Source organism: Tyto alba, unplaced genomic scaffold (assembly GCF_018691265.1).
Source record: "Tyto alba isolate M040663 unplaced genomic scaffold, T.alba_DEE_v4.0 Super-Scaffold_2, whole genome shotgun sequence".
In the NCBI taxonomy this organism is placed as follows: domain Eukaryota; kingdom Metazoa; phylum Chordata; class Aves; order Strigiformes; family Tytonidae; genus Tyto; species Tyto alba.
In genome coordinates this window covers 59430002-59455519 of record NW_024881282.1, presented here as the reverse complement: position 1 = coordinate 59455519, position 25518 = coordinate 59430002, and positions in this window count along the sequence as shown.

Below are 25518 nucleotides of genomic sequence, written 5' to 3'. Positions count from 1 at the left end.
TCCCAGGACAAAGGAAGCTTTGCCTGAACTGATGCAGGAAAAGAAGTTCTCTTAAGGGTTCTCATGACTTCTTGTTTCCTGACCCCACCAAAAGGCTGGAGACATACAAATTGTATTGCTTAAATAAGAGGGCGGACCTGAAATTTTTACAAAAGTCTTCCCTCAGAGCTCTGTCTAATACCCCAGGTCAACACTGCAAATATATTGTTACTGATATAAATAACTATATAAGTGTATCAACTATATTGTTAACAATTCTGCAGGGGAATTTGACACAACTCCTGTTTGTTCCATCTACAAATCTGATCCCAGAGCCTTGTAACAGCAATTACAATTTCTCTGGATCCCAGGAGAGGCAGCTGCACCCCCACCAACACTGGAAAGCATCCAGCTGGCAAGTAAGGTCAATTCTCCTATTGAAGAATTTTGCTTTCCTTCCTAAATGTCACTTGACTGAAGTCTGGTTTCTACTCTGGCCAATATTTAGGCCAACCTCAGCTTCCCAGTTTAGTCAGAACAATGTAGTCAGGAGAAAGGGGGAGACACTGCCTGTTAAAACAGCTCTGACTTTGTTTGCGTTGCTCACAATCTGTGATTATTAGGCACACTAACTAATAATGTTTTGCTCTAATATGGTTCACTTGATTAAAGGTTCTGGAAATGATTTATATGCATTGATGCAACATCATTCTAGATCCTCAATTTAGGAAAACATTATATCTGTAAAACAATACAGGAACAATAGTGATTTCAGTCTTCTGTTGCTTGTTGAATAAAATCTGACAGATGGAAAAAAGTTTTACCATAGATGTAATTTTTTAACACCAATATAACTGTAATTCATAGGTGTAAATTGAAATCACAATGCTGTAACCATCTTTTTTTTCCCCTTAAATTTAATGTGGGCACAAGGAATAAATACATGATTCTGACAGTGCAGTAGTGATTATGAGGAAGTATGGTGTTAAAGAAAACTCCCTGACTTTTTAACATTCCCAGATAGCAGAATTAAACAACAGATATTTCAAGCTTTTTCTTCATTGAAAAATTATATACATACATACTTAATTACATATACACATAGATACATATTATTTCCTCTAAAGATGATTCTTCTCATTAATTTTTCTGGCTTGTCCACTATCCTAAAGATTTTTTAGTCTGCAGTCCTCTAAGAACTTTGATATATTTGCAGAAGCATCAGCAGAAAACCTCCATTAACTATAAATTTATATTTGCATCAAATCTTGGTGGTCAGAACAGCAAACTTTTCAAGTCAAACCTCACATGTACGGGAAACATGTTTTCTGAAGGCTTAGTTCCCAGGCAGAAAAGGAAAATCTGCTTATCATCTAGAATTTAACTTTGAATTTCTCACTTTGATTACTGATCTTAGTGATAGGATGAAGAGGATTTTTTTTTTTTTTTTTTTTCAACCGAGACTTCAGTGCTTGCCATTTTATTGATCTTATTAGTAGATTAGAAAGATTTGAGTTTTCAGACAGCTCCAGTCTATGACAGAGCTAACTGGTATGATGGGGCTTTTTCCCTGAAGAAAAAGAATAAATCCACTCTTGCCTGGACATGCACTACCCATCTACTTTACACACACAATTTGTTTATCTAGTGTTACAATTCAGATAGCTAAAGCTAGTACCACAGTGCCCTTGAATGGTGTTAGAGGTTAATAATTTCAAAACTGGGAACTAGTTATGATGATGTTCTAGTCAGACATTAGCAATAAGTTGAATGAATAATACTATTTGTTTTAATTTATATAGTGGATTTGTCTACCTATACATTTATATGAAAGTAAGGCTCAGAACAAGAAAACAAAAATGCATGCATAGACATTCCAGTACCATCCTGACAGGAAGAAAAAAGAATTTAACAGGAAAAATTTGCTAGTCATTTTATTAAGTCAGGCAAAAAAACAATGAGGGAAGAGTTAAAACAATTTCCCATCAACAACCCGTGAAGGAATAAAAATTATCTCATAAGAAACCAAAGAAACTTCTAAATATGAGAGGGTGATGAAGGGGAGGAATATGAATTTCAGTTGAATGTCAAGTAGTGTGAAAAAGAAAGAGTGAAAAACAGTGACTGCCTAAATAAACATGCTCTTTGGTGACAGTGTACTGGTTGTGCAAGCCCGAGGTCTTAGTCTTACAGAGGAGCTCAGTTCCTAGCCACTTGCAGAGATATGCATTGCAAACAGCGTGTCAGCTGGAAAACACAGTGTGAGCAGCCTCCTTGATCTAAGCTCAGGACAGGCAGGTACAGATAAAGAGTGAAGAAGATACAGAGGTGCTCAATACACCGGTAAACCCTGAAACTATGACCGTTTCCACACCTCCATGTAAATACAGCTCCAGAAGCTGTCCAAAGGCACCTGCCTAGGACAGTGTAAGAGCTGGCTGAAGTAGAGAACTGACCAAAGAGAGTCCTTCCGGTAATCAGTCCTTAGTATGACTACTTAAAAAACAGAATATGTGAGAGGAACAACGATAAGCTCTCTAATAAATATGTAAAGATTGATAGGAGGTTATAACAGAAAAGTAAGGCCAAAATAATCTTCAAGCACGAGTGGAAAACTGCAAATACAAGGCATTATGTGTGACATTGTCACCTGTTCACTCTTAGCTTACCTAGACAAAACTTTAGAATTCTTGGCAAAGCCAGACACATAAATTTGTGACCTTAGAAAGTTTATCTGAAGTCAGCAAAGAAATCTCAAAGGAAAATAACTCTACTTATATAAGGCGTTTTATTCTGAGCTTACAAAGCCTTTTTGCCCTCAGCATGGTCTCTGACCAACTGAATGTCCTATACTGTAGCTATCAGCTTGGCTTTTCCGCCTGAGACATCTCTCTTTCAGAAGAGGCCATAATTTTTTCTCTTACTCGGTCAATTTTCTGAAAATTGTGACATCCTTTTGATTCACTACTGGCCTTATATACAGAAGATCAAAGGGAAGGAGAAGATATGCTCCATAAATCACTAAATAGTGGTGTAAGTTCTTGTCACATATACACAAACAATAATTACAATAAAATTGAAGGATCACATCCTTGTCTCCCTCTCTACTTGTTTTGCCCTATTGTCATTAAAATAAAGTATTTTTCTTTATTTGGTTTGTTTTGTTTTTAAATACTGTTATTCCAGTAGATTTCTGCTGAAAATAGGTTACTGTGGAACAGCTGCTGTCTTTGCCATTGATTAGTTTAAAGTTATTCTGACACAGAGATTGGATATTCAATCACCTCAGTTTGTCCATGATGCTCTGTCACATTACAGGAAGATGTCTAGACTATGTTCAATATTTCTCTTATTCTTATCTGATTCCACATCTGCAGAGTTTTTTGGAGGTTTTTTGTTTGTTTGTTTGTGTTTATTTACAGCAATATTTGTTGGTTTAGTTTCACATTCTTGTGAACATAATTCAAGATTCTTTCCTCTGCAAAGCAATTTAGAAAGTTAAACTCCCTGACAAAAATCCTATGATTCACAGAAAAGAAAAGGCCATGAGGTTTGTTTCAATTTCAGTAATCAAAGGAGGTCAAGAAGGTTCCTTTTAGCACTTCAAGTAGAGTCTTACTGGTTACTGTGCTACAGCACTGAGTTAATTGTGTTCTTACTAAGGCTTTAGTATCAGCTCTCAAGCAAAATATTTCTTCCTTGATCTTCACCTACGTGATTGTTAATATATAGGACTATGCACTATAATAGCAACAGGGTACAACATAACATGTAATGTAGATTGTCCTGCAAGATACTTGAAGGCAACTGAAAATACAGCTTATTTTTAACAGACAGTAATGGAGAAATAAAATAAATGTTTTTTTTTCTTAGCTTAGTCTATCACTACAGTGCTGTATAGTTATAGTTTCATTGTTAATATACACAAAAGCATGCTATTTTTACAGATGCTTTCAATGTATGAACTGTTCTTTCAGATGTATTATATCTTCACAAGAAATTACCTCAACGTTAATATTCAGAATGAATAAAATTCAGTCTACTTTCTAATTAGAATCATTACATTTATGACTCTTAACTTCAGATGGTTGGAACCCTGTTGTGGTTTGAGCCTGGTCAGCAACCAACCCCCGCAGCTGGTCACCCACCCTTCCCCCTCCCCACCTGGGAATGGGGCAAGGAATTAGAGGGGTAAAGGGAGACTTGCAGGCTGAGATAGGAACAGTTTAATAATTGTAATAAAATGAGAACAATGACAGTAATAGGAAAAAAAAAAAAATATAAACAGGCAATGCACAATGTAATTGCTCACCACCCGCTAACCAATACCCAGCCTGTTCCTGGTTAGTGATCCCGAAATATCAAGATCCCCACAATCGCAATCCCAGAAGTGAGAGTGAGCTCCTTCCAGACCACCCCTCCTCTATATAGTGAGCATGATGTTCCATGATATGGAATATTTCATTGGCTAATTAGGGTCAGGTGCTGTGGCCGTGCTCCCTCCCTGCTCCCTCTGCCCTTGCGCACGGGCAGGACATGGGGAGTCGGAGAATCCTTGAAATCTCAGTAGCAACTGAAAACATCAGTGTGCTATCAGCATTCTTCTCATACTAAACCCAAATCCAAAACCAAAACACAGCACTCACCTAGTCCCCGAAAAGGAATATTAACTCTATTTCAGCCCAAACCAGGACAAACCCTTCATAAAGCTAACCTGACAATTTTTGAAGCAAATTTATAGGACTTTCTGTAACAGATCCACAGAATCACAGAATCAGAAAATGATTGAGGTTGAAAGGGACCTCTGGAGATCATCTAGTCCAACACCCCTGCTTAGGCAGAGCCACCTAAAGCAGGTTTTCCCAGGACCATGTCCAGATGTCTTTTGAATATCTCCAAAGATAGAGACTCCACAAGCTCCCTGGGCAACCTGTGACAGTGGTCACAGTAAAAAAGTGTTTTCTGATGTTCAGATGGAGCCTCTTGGGTTTCAGTTTGTGCCCATAGCCTCTTGATAACGTATGTTCAAAGTATGTTTAAAGTCTTTGTGTCATATAAAGACTAAATAAAACATAAAATTTGAAATACATACCTCAAACAATAAAACATTCCAAAGAAAAAGATAAGTGATGAAACTTGTTAAGGTATCTCGCCGGTCAGAATTTGTTTTCGACTGTATGCAGTTCCTAAAATACTATGAAAAGCAGTCTTTTCTTCTTTTCATCTACAATTTGGATTGCTTTATGCAGTCATTAAGGTCCAAAACAAGTTAATTTTCTTTGCATTTTTGAAATTTTTAGTGGCATTAGAAATTAAGATAGCAAGTATGAAAATGGAGGAATAGCAATCTGATATTTGTCAAAAAATGTACTGCAAAATATATACTAAATAAAACATCTTATACATTTCAAGTGCCACTTGACAGACAAAGACCTTTCTGCAAATAGAGGTCATAAAGTTAGAGGATTGACAAGTGCTCAGCAGGTTTATCCTGTGCTGGACTGTCTTTCTCAGACACATCTTAAATAACATAATTTGATGCCAAATAACAGGATTATTGGCTTTGTCCATCTAAGAAATTTAGCCACAAATATAAAATTTAGGAAAAGTTAATTTATAATATTTCCAGCAATTAAGGCGTCTAAGCTTTTAGGAAAGACAAGCTTGCATGAGTTCATAAAGAGGTAACAGACTGGTGTAGTAAAAGAATAAAATAATGCAAGAAAAATTATTTTTTACCCTCCAAAAATGACTTGTAGGACTTTGGACTTCTGTGAGTGAGTAGTGGATTAGATGAAGCAGGCAAAGCACTGATAAGCTGTACTTACTGGCTGAAGATTTTCAGCAATCAGATTTTAATATTGAGCCACTGAGACAATAGTTAAGTGTTAACATGGGTATTAAAAATATAAATTTAGATTTCTACTTTTTAAAAAATATGTACCTGTGTAAATAATTGGTATGGATAGCAATGTTTACAAAATATCAAAGCCGTTCCCAAATCCTCTACAAAACTATCAAAAAACTGTCACATTTCAGAGTAAGGCAAGAAAAAGTGATTAGGTGTCTTAAAAATAATTAAATAAATAATTATTAAAACATTTAATTAAGGAAAGATGTCACAAAACCAGGATCTGTAAGCAACACTTTCCATTAAGTTTAGCTATAGAAATCAGTATGTACTCTTAAGAAAAACTCCAGTCATTTTTCTTTTTAAATACTTTTTCTGAAATAATTAGTTTCTCATGGAGATGTTCAGATTATATTCCCTGAAATTCAAATATCTGTTAATATGAAAGTGTATGAATGCCTTCTCACAGGTGTTCTGGTAACCATGGAAATTTAGCTGTATACCTATATAGGGTGTCTTTAAATTACACAGTATAAATGAAGTAGAAACAACTGTTCTATAGCAGAGGTATATGTTTACTGAAGATTAATTTTCTCTATTTACTGATTTGGAAAAAAAAAAAAAAAAAACAAAGTTAATTTAAAATAATTATTTCCACTGACAAGCAACTAGCATAAATCTTCAGCAAAGCCAGCCAGGAGCAGGAAAATCAATTTATTCAAATATGCAGGCAGATTTATGTGATAAAAAGGATAAACCAAATACAAGTGTTTCAACAGTAGATTTTTTTCTGAGAACACTTTAATTACTGCTCACTGTCTCTTAACAGATGTAACTACTAGGTACTCTGCTTCAAGATTTCGGATGATTTCTCAGTGATTAAAACCACAGTGTGATACAAGGAAGTAAAACTCCAAATCCTTCTGGATTCCCAGACAGGCCTATGGGACTGCAAATGGACAAGCACCTTCTATAGTGCTGATCCAGCAGAGCTCTGTGCAGGCACGGGGCTGTGCTCCCAGGCATTATCCTTTAGGTCAGGCTGGTCTCACTGCTGCATCTCTGAACCTCTTCCAGGTTGAAATTAAATTTCCCTTCAGGGTCCTTTCATGAAAATGCATTTGACTGAGACAAGAAATATGTTACTGGGGGACGATCCACAAACCTGCAGAGGCTCCAACATCCAATAGAGACAGTAGTGGATGGAATGTATAATCATACCCAGGAAATTAGTGTCCATGAGGTGTGAGGGGGAAAATTCATTTTTTCTGCCCTCTGGTTAGCACTTCTTACACAGCAAGTTCTCTGTGCTTTGTGCTGAAAATTTCAGCTTAGGGAACATACAGTTTCAGTGGCAGTCAACAGTCTTTGGAGGTTTTTTTTTCTGTTCATTTTTATCACAGCTACATACTAGATATGGCTTTCAGTACAGATATCATTACTCTTGTTTATCAAGAAAATAAATTGGGTAGGAACATTAAAAGAATTTTTAGGTTGGCATTTTTATGCAATGGCTAATCTTCATACAAAAAGCCATCTAACAAAACCATCTTTAGCTCAAAGTGCAGTACCAAAAATAAAAGCTGTGAGTGAACACTCAGCACAGCATGTAGCCAAGGACAGACCAGCAGTGTGATTCAGTGTGTAAAGGGTGCTTTTCAATTTTCTGCTTGATTAAAGAAACTTTTCTCTGTTTTTATTACCCTATCACTACACGTTCATTACACTAATGTAGCTACTACAGACTCTGACTCGGTTTTGTTCCACTGTACTTAACTAGATGCTTTCAGTGTCAGCAGTTTTGCAGGAACCAGTTCATCATTTGTTGGTGTAAATTAGCTCCAACAAAATTATATCAATTAATATTGGCTATAAGTGCATTATATCCTACTGTCAGCGTAGAATCTGAAAATCTGTTAACGGTTATATAGCTGTGTTATGTTAATAGTTATTTTTCCATTAATTTATCTTCACATATTTTGCAAGTCTAATCATTGTCTCAGAGATTGTAATCTCATATGTAATAACATCTATTTTAAAAATGTTTATAGTTAATATTTAGAAATTTACTCATAAGACAGTTAAATGCAAATAATCTTTTTCACAGTACTGACTGAAAATTTCTGAAAAATATGACTGGCAGTATGATTTGAAGAAAAAATTATACAAAAAATTTACAGATAAATCCCAGTACTCACATCAGCATAGACACAATACAGGTAGTTTTATTTTCTAACTCAGATTATTTTGCCATTTAGATTAATAAATTATCATAGATATTGACATTAATAGAGCTCGGTGTAGTATTTACTGAAATTGAACACAATGTTATTGTGAAATGATTGTGAGTATTGCAGACTGTATGGATGTAATCGGGCCTTCTTACAGCTCTGGTCAAAGCAAACAGGATAGTCATGAATTAAAATGGTGACCTGATTTTCATTTGCATTTCCAGGAATGTCAACTGTTGTCAGTCAACTGTTCTGATACAAATATTTTAGTGTCACCAACGTAGGTACTGAAACTCTGAGTTTACAAATACCATAACTGTTCTGTTTTTCTACACTTGTTGACAGTCTCTCACTCACCTTAAATCTTCTCTGGAGACACAACCTCTTGCACTTCCTGAAATTACTCATGTAAGACAGTTTTCTGCATTACAGATGGGACCTAAAATTGTTTATATAAGTAGCATTCATAATGTTTCTTCTTTGTATAATATCTTCAATTCAAGGATCCTATAATAACCAGTTAGACCCAAAAATTAATTTTTGAAACAGAGTATATTTTCCTTAATTTACAGAAGGCAGCATTTTGCTCAGGAGACTTAACCTATTCAGTTTGCTGGTTAAAATAGTATGATCTGAACTTCTAAACATCATTCTCCCTCTATTCCTTATCATAATTAAAAGCTCGTTGAAATTAATTTTTTTCCTTCCTTGAATCCACTGAGCTTTAGATCTGGAATAGTCTTTTTATATGGGCAGGTACATTCAACTTTCACCTGAGACTGAAGATCTAAGTAAGAGAGACTTTGCACCTGGTATAATAATTTTTGAAAGCCATGAACTCTTCTCCAGTTCTTCATCCAGTCAGATTAATTTGACCTCAACACATCAGTGAAGGTTTTCTTGAACAACAGGTAACAATTACTGAATGCATACTGTCCAGTGACTTTAGCAAGGTATCATTCTTCATTCTGCTAGTGAGCTTCACTTTAAGAGGCAGAAAAGATTTATGATTGACAGAGAATACATCCAAGTTATGAAATATTATTCTGTCATTGCAAGCCACTTAATGGTTCTACTGGGAAACAAAGAAATGAACAAAGCAACAACAAAAATGCACAATCTAACAAGCCAATACCACATCATTACAGATCAGTAATAGTAATTTATAATTCTTTTTTTGTTTTTTTCCACAAAGAGCTAGATTTCATCAGCGGTATCAAATAATCATTTATTCTCTCACTTGCACATAGATGTCATTAGTGTTCATAGTACTTTATAAGACAGGCAAGACTACACCCCATTTTCACAGTGAAGAACTACACAAGCTGTTCTACTGCAAAACTTGCCCAGGGTAGATTACCAGGAAGGAAGGTGGGAAATCAGGGGAAGTTTTTCACCTGATCACTTAACTATGCATAGGTTAGGAACAGAGTCAGTTTATAGGGAAACTAAAATGATATTCTAGCATAAAATGCCAATATTATTCTTGGTGATATTAATTTCTGGGCTTTGGAGATAAAGTCCTTAATTAATTCATTTGAAAGATATCTTGCAAAAGAATCTTAATTAGATTAAATCATTATTTCAGGAAGGATGTGCCAAATTATGCAAAGCTAATTAGGGTAGTCAGGAAATTGGCCTATCCATGAGTTTACAGGCAACATGAGTAGTCTTTTATCTGCAACTATCTCTTTGCCAGCAGAAACAGTATTTTATGTGAATTTATCAAAGTCTTGGGAATAATTCTATTAACAAAGACTGAAAAAAGCAAGCAGAAACAGTCTCCCTAGCATAGTGAGAATTGTTTAATTTATTTACAGTAGTGAATCATTCAAAAATATCTGCTAAAAATGTTATGAACAGTGATGTCTCAGAAGAAATGTTTTATTTGAAACATCAGTTTGCCCTTTTATTCCAGGGAAAAGACTAAAAAGACTTTCTTTGTCCTCTTAAATATGATTTTCAAACTAATGGTAGCCATTAACTTGGAAGACAGAATGAAAAGATGTCAAATTGTTATTTGTTTGCACACATTTTAACAACTTTAAAGGAATTTTCTGAATTTTCGTTTTTCAGTAAACTAGAGCTGTTCTATTAATAGAGCAGCACTAGCACATCATTAAACAATAATTAATTGTGTCTCATCAGAAAATTCATGCTGTTAAATTAAATTTACTAATGAACTTTTATTTCATTTGTGAAACACCAAAGCAAAATCAATTTATCACCAGACATTAAAAATTGATTAAACATTAAAAAAAGATGCAGCCAATGACAGTATCTAGCCCACAACCACGTGATGATGTTCTCATAACAAGCTATTCACGAATCATCTACTTGAAAATGTAAACAAATGCAATTTTTGTTATTCAGTAGTGGAGAAAAAAAATGCTAAGAAGGAATAATACATGGAACATAATTGTTATGGGTTAACCCCGGTAGACAGCTAAGCACCACATGGCTGCTCACTCACTCCCCCCAGCTGGAATGGGGAGAGAATCAGAAGGGTAAAAGTGTGAAGACTCATAGGTTAAGATAAAGACAGTTTAATAAGAAAGCAAAAGCTGTATGCTCAAGCAAAGCAAAATAAGGTATTCTTTCACTATTTCCAGGAAAACAGGGTTTTATCATGCATAACGGTTACTTGGGAAGACAAATACCATAATTTCAGACATCCCCCCCTTCCTCCTTATTCCCCAGTTTTTATTGCTGAGCATGACATCATATGGTCAGTTGGGGTCAGCTGTCCTGGCTGTGTCCCCATCAACTTTTCACCCACCGCTGGCCTTCTCATTGGCAGGGCAATGTGAGAAGGAGAAAAGGCCTTCACGCTGTCTAAGCACTGCTCAGCAACAGCTAAAACATCGCAGTGTTATCAACATGGTTTTGGTCACAAATCCAAAACATAGCCCCATAGGAGTTACTATGAAGAAAATTAACTAGAAAATTAATTATTCCAGCCAAAACAAGTACGGTACTGTATATTTCATATTAACCTAAATGAAAACCAGGATTTTTGTGAAGCTATTATAATAGGAGGAGAAAAGAGGAGGGGGGGAAATCACAAAAAATAACAAAAAGCTGTTTCATCCACTTTATGCTCACACTTTAACTTGGAGGTGGATTTACTACACTTTTCCTTTGAAATTCCAAATCTCTGGTGGCACAAGCCTGTTTTGCAATTAAATGTCTATTAAAAAAACATTGCTGGGCAATAGCACTTCTCACCTTTCCTCTCCTAATAACACAGCAGACTGCAGGATGTTTTCAGAACTCTTCAAGATGGATCCTTCATACTTAATATACTTAATGCATACGTTACTAATAATACTGAAACGCAAAATTCCTCCATATCCACAAAAATACAGACAAAAGACACAAAAGCATCTAAATAACCACCAGCAGGAATGCTGTAGTCTTAGCCAGACTACATATTCTACTCTCCATCTCAACATGAATACGTGTATTCCTATGGAAATGGTACAGAACATTTTCTTTTACAAAGAAAAAAAAAATGGTTTCAGATGTGACTATAGAGAACATATTTTCATATTATTAACAGTTCTGCCAGTGTTTCTTTCCATTAAACAAGTTACAGTAATTGGCTATATTTTAATATAAGTTAATTAAACATGGATTTACTAAAGTAGCAATATTTCATTTGCTCATATAAGCTACCTGAAATATTCAGGACTTTTGGTTCCATAGTATTATAGTCTGAATTGCTCTAATGTTAGTACCAAACCAGATAAACCATTAAGGACAAAAAAACTCATTGTGCATTTTATTGGGACCCAGGCAAAGAAAAAAAATAATTTACAATATTACTGCAATATTTGTAAACACTTCTAAAGAGACAAGAAAACCAGTGTTTAAGCAAGCAAAGTTCCTGAATACTTGTAATGAAACCCTTTTCACTATTATTTTTCCCACTCAGTGCCTGGGTCACCAGCCAAACTGTACCTCTATGCCCTTCGTGTCTGTCCTCCATTTACATGACAGTAGATGACAATTCACTGAATATTTTTATACACTGATTTTCAGTCAGTGCCACTCAAGCTTATTTGGTTGCTAGCTTTTTGGTATGGTGGTGAAACTTTCCTCGAATCTTCCCTTATAAACTCTATTAGCTGTAACAAAAAGCTGTAATATCTGTATGGAGTTGATACCTGACTAATGTGCATTGGATCACTCGCTCCGGCCCAGAATAGAATCAGCATGAATCCTACTGACTAGTAGCATGTGAAGCTGTGACTAGCAAGGGGTGAACCATTTCTATTGTAGGAGTACGATTGCCATAAATCACACCAACTAAGAGATAGATAGCAGAAGTGGTTATGAATCTTGGGCATTTTGGGATCTGTTGGAAGAAACAACTTTTAGTTTCAAAGAAAAGTTGTATTTCATATATCTTATCTTTCACCAAAAGCAATAAAAACAATGAGAGAATTTATAGAAATTTAAATATTAATTGTTTATTGTACTTATATTGGTATTTGATTCTCAGTTTATAGAAATACCACTAGTGTAGGTGTTCCGTACTAACAATAGAAAATGTAGAAAATATGTTTTGTGGAATATGAAATTGCAAAATCAGATATGGCTAACAAATCATAATGTACAAGCCTACTCACATGTGTTATAAAAGATATAGCTTCCATAAAGCAAGTATGGATCATGTAGTGGACTTTCTGCAGAGAATAAAAGCATTGCATGATTCCCCGATGATAGGTATGTATTGTGTCTGCTACAATGTTATAACTATTAATAATATATCTAGATTACTGTGTATCAGTTACAAGGTGGCAATCTTAAATGATCTTGAAAACAAAGTCTCCTAATTAAGGATGACAAAATCTGTATTTATAGTACATTCGCCTCTGCTGTGTTTATACTTGAATTTTTTAAAAAACAGCTCTGCCGTGGTAAACATTCTTGTTTTTCTTTCCTTTACTTTAAAGTGCTATGAATATGGGTGGCTCACTCAATGATTTTGGCTTTCCAACTGCATATCACAGCTGGATTTTCTTTGGTGGAATAGGTGTGACCTGGCCAATAAAGGGAGCTGATCGGTAAATAGCTCCGTTTTACCCTGGGCATTCTTCAATGTACAGCAAATTCTTGCAGTGTCATTTCCCAAAGTTCAGTTATTGGCAGTACACGTCAGCTGTCTTTTCTAAACATTTCAACTTCATGTTATATCAGCCTCCCTGGTAGCAATGTCATCAATGGTGTTCAAAGTCAGAGTTTGGTGGTCAGCAAAACTTAGCCATAAGTGTCATGAATATTGACAGATAAATTCCACTTATGGAATCAATGGTAGTACGTAAAGCAACCCCTGCTTTTCAAAGGCTAAATAAAAGTCTGCTGAGCTAAAGAAACCTCTCCCATCAAGTGTTGATTTTCATGAAGTGGCTGATTTTCAGGAAAGGTTTAATATGGACAATGATGCATTCTCCACATGAGTGTTTTTCCTACCAGCTCTACTATTTTTCATCCTGGGGAAAGGAACTCTTAACTATCAACCCAAGTTCATACATCTAAGTGAGTACAGTAAGAGCCGTCTTGTTATTTATCTGTTATTCAGCCCATTCTAGCAGCACTAGGTCATGCATTAGAGGCTCACAATGGAGCACACAGTGACAATCTAGTTTATGCTATTTTTCCTCATTATTATTCTGCTACTTTTATTCTTACCTTTATTCTCCCCCATTTCTATTCTCCCACCTACTTGTCTCAAGTAAATTATTCCTCTGTGTGTTCATTCAAAGTGTTATGTTGATAAAGACCTTGGGAGACAGCTTTATAGAGGGAGGAAGGGCTGATCATTAATTATATTAATTATAGGGCACTCAGTGCAATCAGTATGCTCAGGCTTCTGGAGACATCTAGTGAATATTTAGATACAGAGTATACTCACTATTGGCATTGGCATTAACACTTCCACAACAGCACTTCTGCAACTGCCTGACATAGTCAGACTTGATGCCTACCCTTTTAGAACCATATTTTAAGGTTGTGTGGGTACTGAAGAAGACATTATATATGTTTCAACCTACTTCATGTATTCTTGATAAGCAGCCACAAGTCAGAAGTATCACCAAATTCTTGTACTGTGCAATGGGACTCCCATGATTTAGTTCACTGAACATTAACTAGAGAATCTAGGAACACAGGTTTCTCATTTCTGCTACGTATTTGACACATTTGATCTTGAATCATTTATTTTGTATTTCACTCTGAGATCAGCAGAGAAAAAGCACCATCTAAGCATTGTTATTAATTATAAATCCAAAGGTTATTCAATGCTTTGTTTAAGCTCTTCAGTATTGAAGTACACATTTTACAGATTTTTCATGTGCAGTATTGTTTTTGTACTCCCACCAGCTCCTTTGTTACAGTGCATTATGACATTACATGTAATTTCAGAGAATTGCAGTTATCCTATGCGTAATTGACTCTAGGACACAAAATTAATCATTTCACAGGCCGTGTTCATTTTATTTCTCTCTCTCTCTCTCTCTTGAGTATAATTATGTCTTTATACTGGATAGACACATGATCTACTGATAAAATTAAGAGATTAATTACTTCCTCTGATATTTTTAAGATCAGATATGGCACTTACCATAGGACAGCCTAATGAGATCAAAACAGACAATTAAGAAACTTTAAACTATATTGTTTCCTGGTTTTACTTTTAGATTATCAATAGACAGAGTATTGTGTCTTCATTTTTAGGTCATACTTCATAAATTATGAAAAATTTTGGAACTGCATTCCAGGCAGCAGAAATGCTTTCATCGGTGTCACCCAAATCCTGTGCTCTTGAATGTACAATAAACTTGATTTCAGCCAATGCATAGTTGAGAGATGGTGCACAATCTCATGAAGCACTCACATCTCTGAGTATGTGCATGAGATGGAGTAATAACTTAGGAGGAAAAGGAAATAATATTTTGTTATTGTTAAATTGCTTATCATTTCTAAAAGATATTATGTTAATGATATTTTAACCTAATCACAGTACTGATGCAATTATTTTTATCATTGAGCCTAGTCTTAAAGCAGCTGTTTTAGACAAGAAAATATTTGGAGTGTTAAACTTCTATAATTGTACCTGCCATTAATTCAGTCCTGAATTTTTTGTTTTAAGTTAAAGATGTACATATAAATTATATTCTTTTGCAGCAAGAATTGTGCGTGTCTCTTTGTAATACTAAGCCAAATAGGCTAGAAAACTCTTTGCTCTCTTGGTATGGAATATTGCCACTGCATTTGAAAAAAAAAAAAAAAAAAAAAAGTAGTATTGCACTTTATTCCCAGTAAAGAAGATAACTCAAAAAAGAGAATTTTGGACAATTCTACATGCCCTATCTTGCTTTTCAAACCCTCACCTTCTAGGCTTCAACCTATACAGAAGGGAGGGAGAAGGTCTTCTTGATTCTCAGTTTCTCTAGAACTTTCTTCTTCAGTAGAGCAGAAATAAGCTATTTTGCAAGATGTCAAAATACACATCTTATGAATAAAAATGAAATAAGAAGAGTCAACTAATATCATTTATTTTGCTCAAAAAGTGACAGACTAATGTTCATTTGGGATGAAAACTTTCATCTCACTCAGAATCTGCAGGTCAATGAAAACCCATTTCTGAACCTGTGAACCCTCTTCCATAAATTCAGAATAATTCAGAAAGTGTTCTTCCATATGAATTTCATAAATATGAAAATAGCTGCACCAATATTCACAATGTTACTGGATCATTACTGGACAGCTATTAAATAATACATTATACAGTAATAATGCTCATTTTCCGGTGGCTTTGAAAAAGGTCTGTTGCAGTTTGCTTGTGTCTTCAAATGTAAGGTTGAGCCTGATGGTGAGCTATTTATATAATTTTCAAATGATAGAAAATAAGATAATTTAAGACACAATGCTGCTATATTTTAAATTATGTATTCACCCTATATGACACTCTGTTCATTCATCACCCAGCCTGACTAAATAGCGAGTTGTGTCTCCTTGTGTTTTCAGGAACCTCTTACATAGTAACATCTATGCAAAGACCTGCATGCAAAGAATGGCTGAAGTTAGAATAGAGAAATCTGCATATGAAAATAAATATGTTACATCTATGTATCTATTACATAAATGTGTATATAGGTATGGCCCTTTCAATACCTATATGGCTGTAGAAAAACTCTTGCATGCAGCTCTGAGAGATTTACATTTTGAAAATATCTATACTACCTATGCTTATGATTTATGTTTATTCCCTGTTAGCAGTAGAATCCTCCCTTTCTTACTCAAGTTCTAACTCCATATTCTGTAATGTTATATAATTTTCTAAATCATGGTCTAATAAGATTTTTGTTTGTTAATGAAATGAAACCAGAGCTTGCAGTCTCCAAAAATCCATTTCAATTATTTACTTTCTTATCTGCCTTCTGGTGGCTCTCACATATTTTGCCTCAGTTGAAAACTCTGTATTTCAGACAGACACTCCTCTATTTTCTGTTCTGTCTCTCTGCTTTGGTTTACCCTGTCTCCAGCCACTTAACTTTCCTGAATAGGTCATCTCTCAAGCCTTGCTTGTGGTTTCTCTTGTTCATGCTTTTTCTTTAAATGTTTTGGGTCTATGGAGACTAGAAATAAAATTCTTGCAGCTTGAAGGTCCAGGAGCTAAAAAACTTTTCCTGTGCACAGGTACACAAAGAGGGAAATGGCCACAAAATTGCTTCACATAGATTATATGTCTCTTTTTTTACAGTTCTAATGAGAAAGGCATGTGTTCTCTTCCAGACAGTAAACAATGGGAGAGGTATGTGTTCTTCTACTGAAAGAATATTAGGGAGTGATCATGAACATAGGGGCAGATAAATATGGAAAGTGAACATGTGGGGGTTTTGTTGGTGCTTTTTAAGAAAAATTCTAGAATGAAGCCTAGTTATTGGTACTCCTTACAACAAGAGACTAAAGAGTTAAAAACAACAGGATAGAAAATAACAAAATACACATAAAGGAAAAATAAACCAGATACCTATTCTGACATGAAAATCAATAATGATAAGGCAGATCTAAGGGTTAATGAACCAGAATAAGAAATGTTAGTCAATGAGATAGATGAACATAAAATAACAACAAGGTAACGTGACTCAGTGAAATAATTGTGCATTTCTACAGTTATAAACTCGTATTTATAAGCAAGTTATAAACTCAAAGAGCAAATCAAGTGAACATTTGTGTAACTGAACCATATGGCTGCATGGCCATAATAAATGCTGAAGGAGCATACTATTTAGCATGAATATTTGGGTATAATTTTGTGCTGGCTGTGGCTGGGATAGAGTTAATTTTTTTCATAGTAGTGAGTATGGGACTATGCTTTGGATTTGTGATGAAAACAGTGTTGATAATACAGGGATGTTTTAGATATTGCTGAGCCATGCTTACACAGAGTCAAGGTCTTTTCTGTCCCTCGCCCCACCCCACCAGCAAATAGGCTGAGAGTGCACAAGGAGTTGGGAGGGGACACAGCTGGGACAGCTGATACCAACTGCCCAAAGGGATATTCCATACCATATGACTTCATGTTCTGCATATAAAGCTGGGGGAAGAAGAAGGAAGAGAGGGGATGTTCAGAGTGATGGTGTTTGTCTTCCCAAGTAACCATTATGCATGCTGGAGCCTGACTGTCCTGGGGATGGCTGAGCACCAGATAGGAAGTGCTCAATTGTTTGCTTGCACACTTTTGATTTACCTCTTCAACTGTCTTTATCTCAACCTATGAATTTTCTCACTTTTCCAGTTCTCTCTGTCATCCCAACTGGGGGGGAGTGAGCGAGCAGTTATGGGGTGCTTAGTTGCCAGATGGGGTTAAACCACAACAAATTTACATAAATTATAGAAAATAATTTAATGAGAATAAAATGTAGATTGTATTTCAAGAAAGCTTCCAGACATCAAGATTTAGCTTATGGAGAAAACTTTGAAGAAAAAATAATCAAAAACTACTTCTTTACCATGAAACATAGCTTTGCCTCTTTCTACAGTCAAGTTTTCTGTCCCAATATCTAGGTTCAGTGCTGCCCAGTGATGTCCATTCTGGTTTTATTTAGTCTTGCAAGAAATTGCACTGTTTGAATCAGATAAACAACAGCTTTATCTTTTAGAAAGCTTCTGATTCTCAGATATGGAGGGGGAGGCTTGAAAATGTAGGCAAAGGGCACTCTAGGCATTCAGAATTGGAGTTTTAAATGCAAAAATTTAAAAGTCAAAATGTTATTTTTAATATCTCAGTATTGTAAAGAATCATAGAATCATAGAATCATTTAGTTTGGAAAGGTTCTTTAAGAACATCTAGTCCAACCATTTACCTAACTGCCAACTCCACCACTAAACCATGGCCCTAAGCGTCACATCTACATGTCTTTTAAGTACCTTCAGGGATGGTGTCTCAACCACTTCCCTGGAAAGCCTGTTCCAATGTATGACAATCTTTTTGGTGAGGAAATTTTTCCTAATATCTCATTTCAACCTTCCTTGGTACAACCTGAAGACATTTTCTCGTGTCTTATCGCTTGTTACTTGGGAGAAGAGACTGACACCGACCTTGCTACAAACTCCTTTCAGGTAGTTGTAGAGAGTGATAAGGTCTTCCCTGAGCCTCATTTTCTCCACACTAAACAACCCCAGTTCCCTCAGTTGATCTTTGTAAGACTTTTTCTCTAGACCCTTCACCAGCTCTGTTATTCTTTGGACACACTTCAGCACTTCAAATTCTCTCTTGTAGTGAGGGGCCCAGAATTGTCTTCTTCCCTACAGGTTCATCTTTCAGCACATGGGGATGGCCTGATCTTGTGCCTGTAAGATTTCCTTCTTGAAGAATGTCCAGCCTTCCGGGGTTCCTTTGTCCTTCAGCACTGCCCCCCAAGAGACATGGTCAACAGGCTAAAATCTGCCGTCCAGAAGACCAAGGTGGGAGTTCTGTTGACAACCCTCATTTGAACATCAAAAACTCAATCATTTTATGATTGCTGTGCCCAAGACGGCCTCCAACTGTCACACCACCCACAAACCTTTCTCTCTTCACAAAAATTAGGTCCAACAGGGTGCCTTCCCTATTTGGCTCCCTCACCAACTTTGGCAGAAAGTTATCTTCCACACACTCCAGAAACATCCTGGTGTGTTTCTGTCCTGGGTTGAGTAAGTGGTGGAGTTTTTTGGTGGCAGGGGAGGGGGCTATCGGGGCGGCCTCCTGTGAGAAGCTTCTCGAAGCTCCCCCAGCTCCAAGTCAGACCCACCTCTGTTTGGGAAATTGAGCCAATCGGCTGCACCTCTGTGATAACATATTTAAGAAGGGACGTGGTGACGGGCAGTGGGACTTGTGAGGAGGAGTTGCTGCAGCTGCATGAACACCAAGGTCAGTGGAGGAACGGAGGAAGAAAGGAGGGGGGGAGGTGTGCCAGAGCAGAGACCCCCCTGTATCCTGTGGTGAGACGGCAGGGCGGCCCCCCCTGCCACCCATGAAGATCTACGGTGGAGCAGACACTGATTTATGGCCTGTTGTTCCTGCTCAGATGATCAAGGTTCTGTGCCCGAAGAAGGCCAGGGTCTCATGGGAAAAGGTAGCCCCTGCTGCTGTAATTCAGCGCTGGGAGGATTGCAGCATGGGGGGGAGTCCCACACCGGAGCAGCTCGGGAAGGGCTGCAGCCGTGGGAGAGAATCCAGTCAGAGGAAGTTAGTGACCCATGACGGAGCAGTGTGGGGAATGCTGCGGCCCATGGGAGGAATTCAAGTCAGAGAAAGTTTGTGGAGGACTGTCTCCTGTGAGAGGGCAACCACAATGGAGCAGGGGGAACAAGTTTTGGACACTCCCCTCACCAAACATGAAGGAGGTGGCAGCACTGACTTCACCCCCCATTCCCTGCCCCTGCACCACTGGAGGAGGAGGTAGAGATATCGGGAGCAGAGCTGAGCCCGGGAAAAAGGGAGGGGTGGGGGGAAGGTGTTCTCAAGATGTGGCAATGCTTCTCACTGTCCTACTCTGTTATGTGTTGTTAGTGTCTGTAATAAATGTATGTTCTTTTTTTCTTCCCCTAACAAGTCTGCCTTTTGCTCGTGATCATAAAAGGGGGATTTTCCCCCATCCCAGTCCTATCTTGAACCCCAAGCCTGGCTCTCTGTCCCTTCTCATTGCCGGAGGGGAAGGGAGAGAGAGGTGCTGCATTGTGGTTGGCTGCCAACCAGGCCTAAACCACGACAGTTTCTTCTTTGATATACTGGATTTCCAGCAGACATAAGTTGAAGTCCCCCAAAAGAACAAGATCTAGCCATTGTGAGACTTCTGTAGATCACTTATAGAATATTTAATCTGCTTCTTTATCCTGGTTGGGTGGTCTAAAACAGATTCATACCATGATAACTGTCTTGTTGGCCTTCCCACTGATTCTTACCCATAAACACTCAACCCTTTGGTAACCACTGTCAAGTTCTAGATAGTCAAAACACTCCCTAACATACAGGGCTACCCCACAATCTCTCCTTCCTTGTCTATCCCTTATGAAGAATTTATAGTCATCCATTGCAGCACTCTAGTTGTATGAGTCTTCCCACCATGTTTCTGCGATGGCAACTATATCATAGTTTTTCCACTGAACAACGGCTTCCAGCTCCTCCTGATTGTTGCCCATACTGCGTGCATTAGTGTAGATGCACTTCAGTTGGGCTATTGATCCCACCACATTTTGAGGGGAAGAAGCCCTAATTCCTACATGACCACTTTTGGCGCCTCCATGGTTTCTAACACATCAGTAACCCTTGCATCTTTGCTGCTGCATGGAAATCCATCCCCTCCACTGAGATGGCAGACCAAAGAGCCTCCCACAGGCGTGCTCACTGCTGCCACTCAGCACTGGTATAGGAGCAGGGCCCACCCTGCAGCCTGGCACTGGAGTGGCAGCGTGTTCCCCCCAGAGCTCTGTCTAAGCAACTGCAGCAGTCATGGTGGGTGCAGAGCTTGGAGAAACGGTGAGTTTCTGCTGGGTGGATACCACTGCTCCCTGGTTGATCTGGCAGAGCTTCAGCACCCTTCCTGTGCAAGCTGCCATGCAAACTGCTGTGCCATGCATTTGCTGAAGCACCATGATCTGTTTGTCCACCCTGTTTTTGACCCTCCCGTTGGCTCGTCCTCCCTAAGGGCTTCGTTTATTCCTCAGGGTGGGACTGGCTGCTGTTGCTTCTGGTCCAGCCCAGGACTCGTCAGCCACTGTGACATGAGCTGCGGGCTCTTGGTTCCCCTCTCAGGTCCCCTGAGGTTCCTCCAGTTTTGGGAAACCCCCCATACACTGCTGGAGGGCTCCACTGAGGGTCATGCCAGCACCAGAGCTGCTCACCTCAGCAACTCATTTTGAAATATTTAGTTATAGAAGATCTGATTTGTTATTTTTTATGTCTTCAAAATGGCTGTATTAACATATCAGGAAGTGGCAAGTGTCATGGAAAACTTCACATAACCTACTGCTCTCAAAGCAATCCAACTGTATCTCATCTTGGTCTGTATTTTTGTTCATTTGTTTGGTTGCTTCCTGTGAAGATCCAACCTTTCTTGACTGAAACTGATTGTTCCATTTTGTTCTTTTTTATCATTGCTTCAACAGTTCAGTTCAGCTCAGGGTTACACTATGGCTTGATTTTTGCCTCAATTTCTGATGGAAAGGATATTCAAAATGAAGGGAAAATATTGATGCTGCTTCAAACTAGTTTTCCTCCTGAAATACTGTCCGGTACCAGTGTATTTGAAATTGGGCTCAGATGTGAAATGTAAAATGAAGAAGATGACATATAGAGCATATTATTTTCAAAAGTACAGAAAAATTAACATATTTTATATTATTTTGAGCTTATATTTCACTTCCATCTATGTAATCCTCTGTTATGCATGTCTGAAGAGTCCATTAATTATAAATACATTAAGCACTCAGAAAATCTGTGCTGTTTCTCTCACAATCACTCACAAAGTTATTCAAATTATTGAAAATACAGAAAACATAAGTACTTTCTGAATTTGGAAACTTCTTATTAAAATAGAATCAAAGAAATAACTTCTAGAGAAGGAATAAACCTTGGCAGCCTTTAACATCATAAGAAACTTGTTCTACTTCAGGCTGCCTCGTACTGCCAGGGCTTCTGTGACAGTGGTTCAAAACAAACAAAAATGTAATTTCTGTACATAATGTTGCTAATGAAGTGCTAAATTTATTTCAGTGCATAGAATTCATTTTAATAGAAATGTAGCTATTTAATAAGAAATATATTCTGTCCATAGTCAACTATGTTTATTTCAAAATATTACATCTCTGATTTTTCCTGGTGTCAGAAATATTATAAAAACTTGTCACATCATTTTAAAGACTGTACTTTATTTCTCCAAACAACATATAGCTCAGCTTCAGGTTGGTCCAGGGGTTGGGGTTTGGATTTGATTTGGGGAGGGTTTTGCATTTTTCCAAATGGGGATATTTCTATCACTTATTTTCTGTGTTGTATCATGAGCTTCATTTTAAGTAGGAGAGATATCTTTTTCCTGTCAAAACATAAAAATATTTTTGAAAATATAATAACTGTGAAACTGTTTCTGGCAAGTTTGTCTTGTAGCTCTTTTGGTGATGTGGAAATCCAGGTTAGTTTAATAGTTTAATAGGAATACCTCAACAGGAATTGTAGACAAATTATCAAGTGTGTGGTGCTATGCAGATATAAATTCTCTAATTTTACATGGCAGAAAAGGAAGGCTTCAGTGTATGAACTAAGCCAGATTTTTTATAAACATCTTTGGAAACAAGAGAGTTTATGATTATTTTACGTAAAAGGAAACCAACACAGAGAGGTTAAACACTTTTCAATAATATCTTAGTATGTGAGAAAGGACTTCAGTTTTGGTTTATAGTTAGGCACAAACATACAGAAACATGTACTTAGCCCCTCATTTCAAAAGGGACTAGAATCAAATCTAGTTTTCTGGATTCTGCCAAGACTGCTTTCTGTAATGCAGCAGTACAGAAAGTTTACTTATTTGTAACAGAAAACTGTGGGTTGTTTTCTTATTGACTGTGTGCTTTGTTTAGTTAGTTCTTTGCTTTTGCTTGCTTGTATTTATCTTATTATGGAAAAATAAAATTCTGAAATTATGAAAATCCATTTTTTGAAATCTTTCCAAAAAAAGAATTGCATCCAAGTCACTATTACAGAGTGCCAGCCAAGGGACTTGCCTTTGTGTGGAATTATCTGCCTCCAACTTCTTCCTAACAAGTGACATGGAGGCTCTGGGGTTTGATATGTGGTTCACTACCCTTCTCATTCTCCATAATAACACTGGGAGTTTTCTTTTCTCAGAAGGGCTTTTGTTACCATTGCTGCATCAATCATTCTCATATTTCCAGTTCAGTTATTCAGGATCCTTAGGGTTCTATTGTTAATCTTCATTAATGTATTTCTGACTTTCATAACCAATTTAAATTGAATTCTGTATAAATCAGCACTGCTTACAGAGGACATTTTCATTTCTCTTTCTGCAAGGAACTGATTTAGACTCTGGTAAGATCATCCATAGTTATTCAGAATTCCTTGAAATTCTGGTCTCACCATGATAAAATATGCGTAATGAAAAGGGAAGAATATCTTAAACTTGGAAACTCAATTTACCTGTCTTTTACATCTCTCTGAGGAGCTGTGAATTACTTAAACTTAGTGATTTGTACCGCCTTAGCTTGTATTATATAGTCAGCAGGTGAAATCTTACATAAGTGAACACTTTACTCACATAATACATTGCCTATACAAAAAAAACAGGTTACAGTTTGTGACAGGTTCCCCGCTGTGCCTGGGAAGATCCTGGAACAGATCCTCTTAGAATCTATGCTAAAGCACACGGAGGAAGGTGATTTGAGACAGTCAGCATGGCTTCATCATGGGCAAGTTTTGCCTGACCAACCTAGTGGCCTTCTATGGTGGAGTTACTCCATCAGTGAACAAGGGGAGAGCTGTGTAAGTCATCTGTCCAGACTTCTGTAAGGACTTTGACGTGGTCCTCCACAACATCCTTCTCTCTAAATTAGAGAAGTATAGATCTGATGGATGGACTGCTCGGTGGATGAAAAATTAGTTGGATGTTCACATCCAGAGGGTAGCGGTCAATAGCTCAGTGTCTAGATGAGATCGGTGAGAAATGGTGTACTTCAGGGGTTTGTGTTGGGACCAGTACTGTTTAATATCTTCATCAATGACATAGACCAATGGGATTGAGTGCACTCTCAGCAAGTTTGCAGAGGACACCAAGCTGAGTGGTGCAGTCGACACACCTGAGGGACAGGATGACATCCAGAGGGACCTGGGTAAGCTTGAGAAATGGGCCCATGTGAACATTATGAGGTTCAGCAAGGCCAGATGCAAGGCCCTGCACCTGGGTCTGGGCAATCCCTGATAGCAATACAGGCTAAGGGGTGAAAGGATTGAGAGCAGCCCTGCCAAGAAGGACTTGCGTGTACTGGTGGATGAAAATCTGAACATAAGCCAGCAGTGTGTGCTCACAGCCCAGAAAAAAACGCGATCCTGGGTTGCATCAAAAGAAGTGTGACCAGCAGGTCAAGGCAGGTGATTCTACCCCTTACTCTACTCTGGCGAGACCCCACCTGGAGTACCACATCCAGCTCTGGAGTCCTCAGCACAGGAAAGACATGGACCTGATAGAGCAGGTCCAGAGGAGGGCCACAAAAATGATCAGAGGGATGGCACACCTCTCCTATGAAGAGAGGCTGAGAGAGTTTGGGTTGTTCAATCTGAAGGAGAAAAGGCTCCAGGAGGACCTTATTCAATACTTAAAGGGGACTTATAAGAAAGATGGGGTAAACATTTTAGCATAACCTGTTGTGATAGGACAAGGGGTAATGGTTTTAAACTAAAAGAGGGTAAATTTAGATTAGATATAAGGAAGACATTTTTTACAATGATGGAACACTGGAACAGGTTGCCCATGGAGGTGGTAGATGTTCCATCCCTGCAAATATTCAAGGTCAGGATGGATGGGGCTCTGAGCAACCTTACCTAGTTGAAGATGCCCCTGTTCATTGCAGGGGGGACAAACTAGGTGACCTTTAAAAGTCCCTTCCAACCCAAACCATTCTATGATTTTTTACATTTAACCTTGGCTGGTGAGCTGAAGCATGAACTCTGGGCTGCACATGGGGCAGGCAGAGCAGCTTCTTTCTGGCCAGGTCCTGTCTCACAGTGAGAGGCTCTGCCTTTTCTGCTTCAGACAATGAACTGATGGACCCTGTCTGAGCTAAAATGGGGTCCTAGGCTGTGGGCAGGAGTAGCGGGAAGCCCAAGGAAAGACTGGGCATAACCAAGAAATCTTCTGAATAACCTCAGGACCCTGACACTTTATCACAAATTCTGTT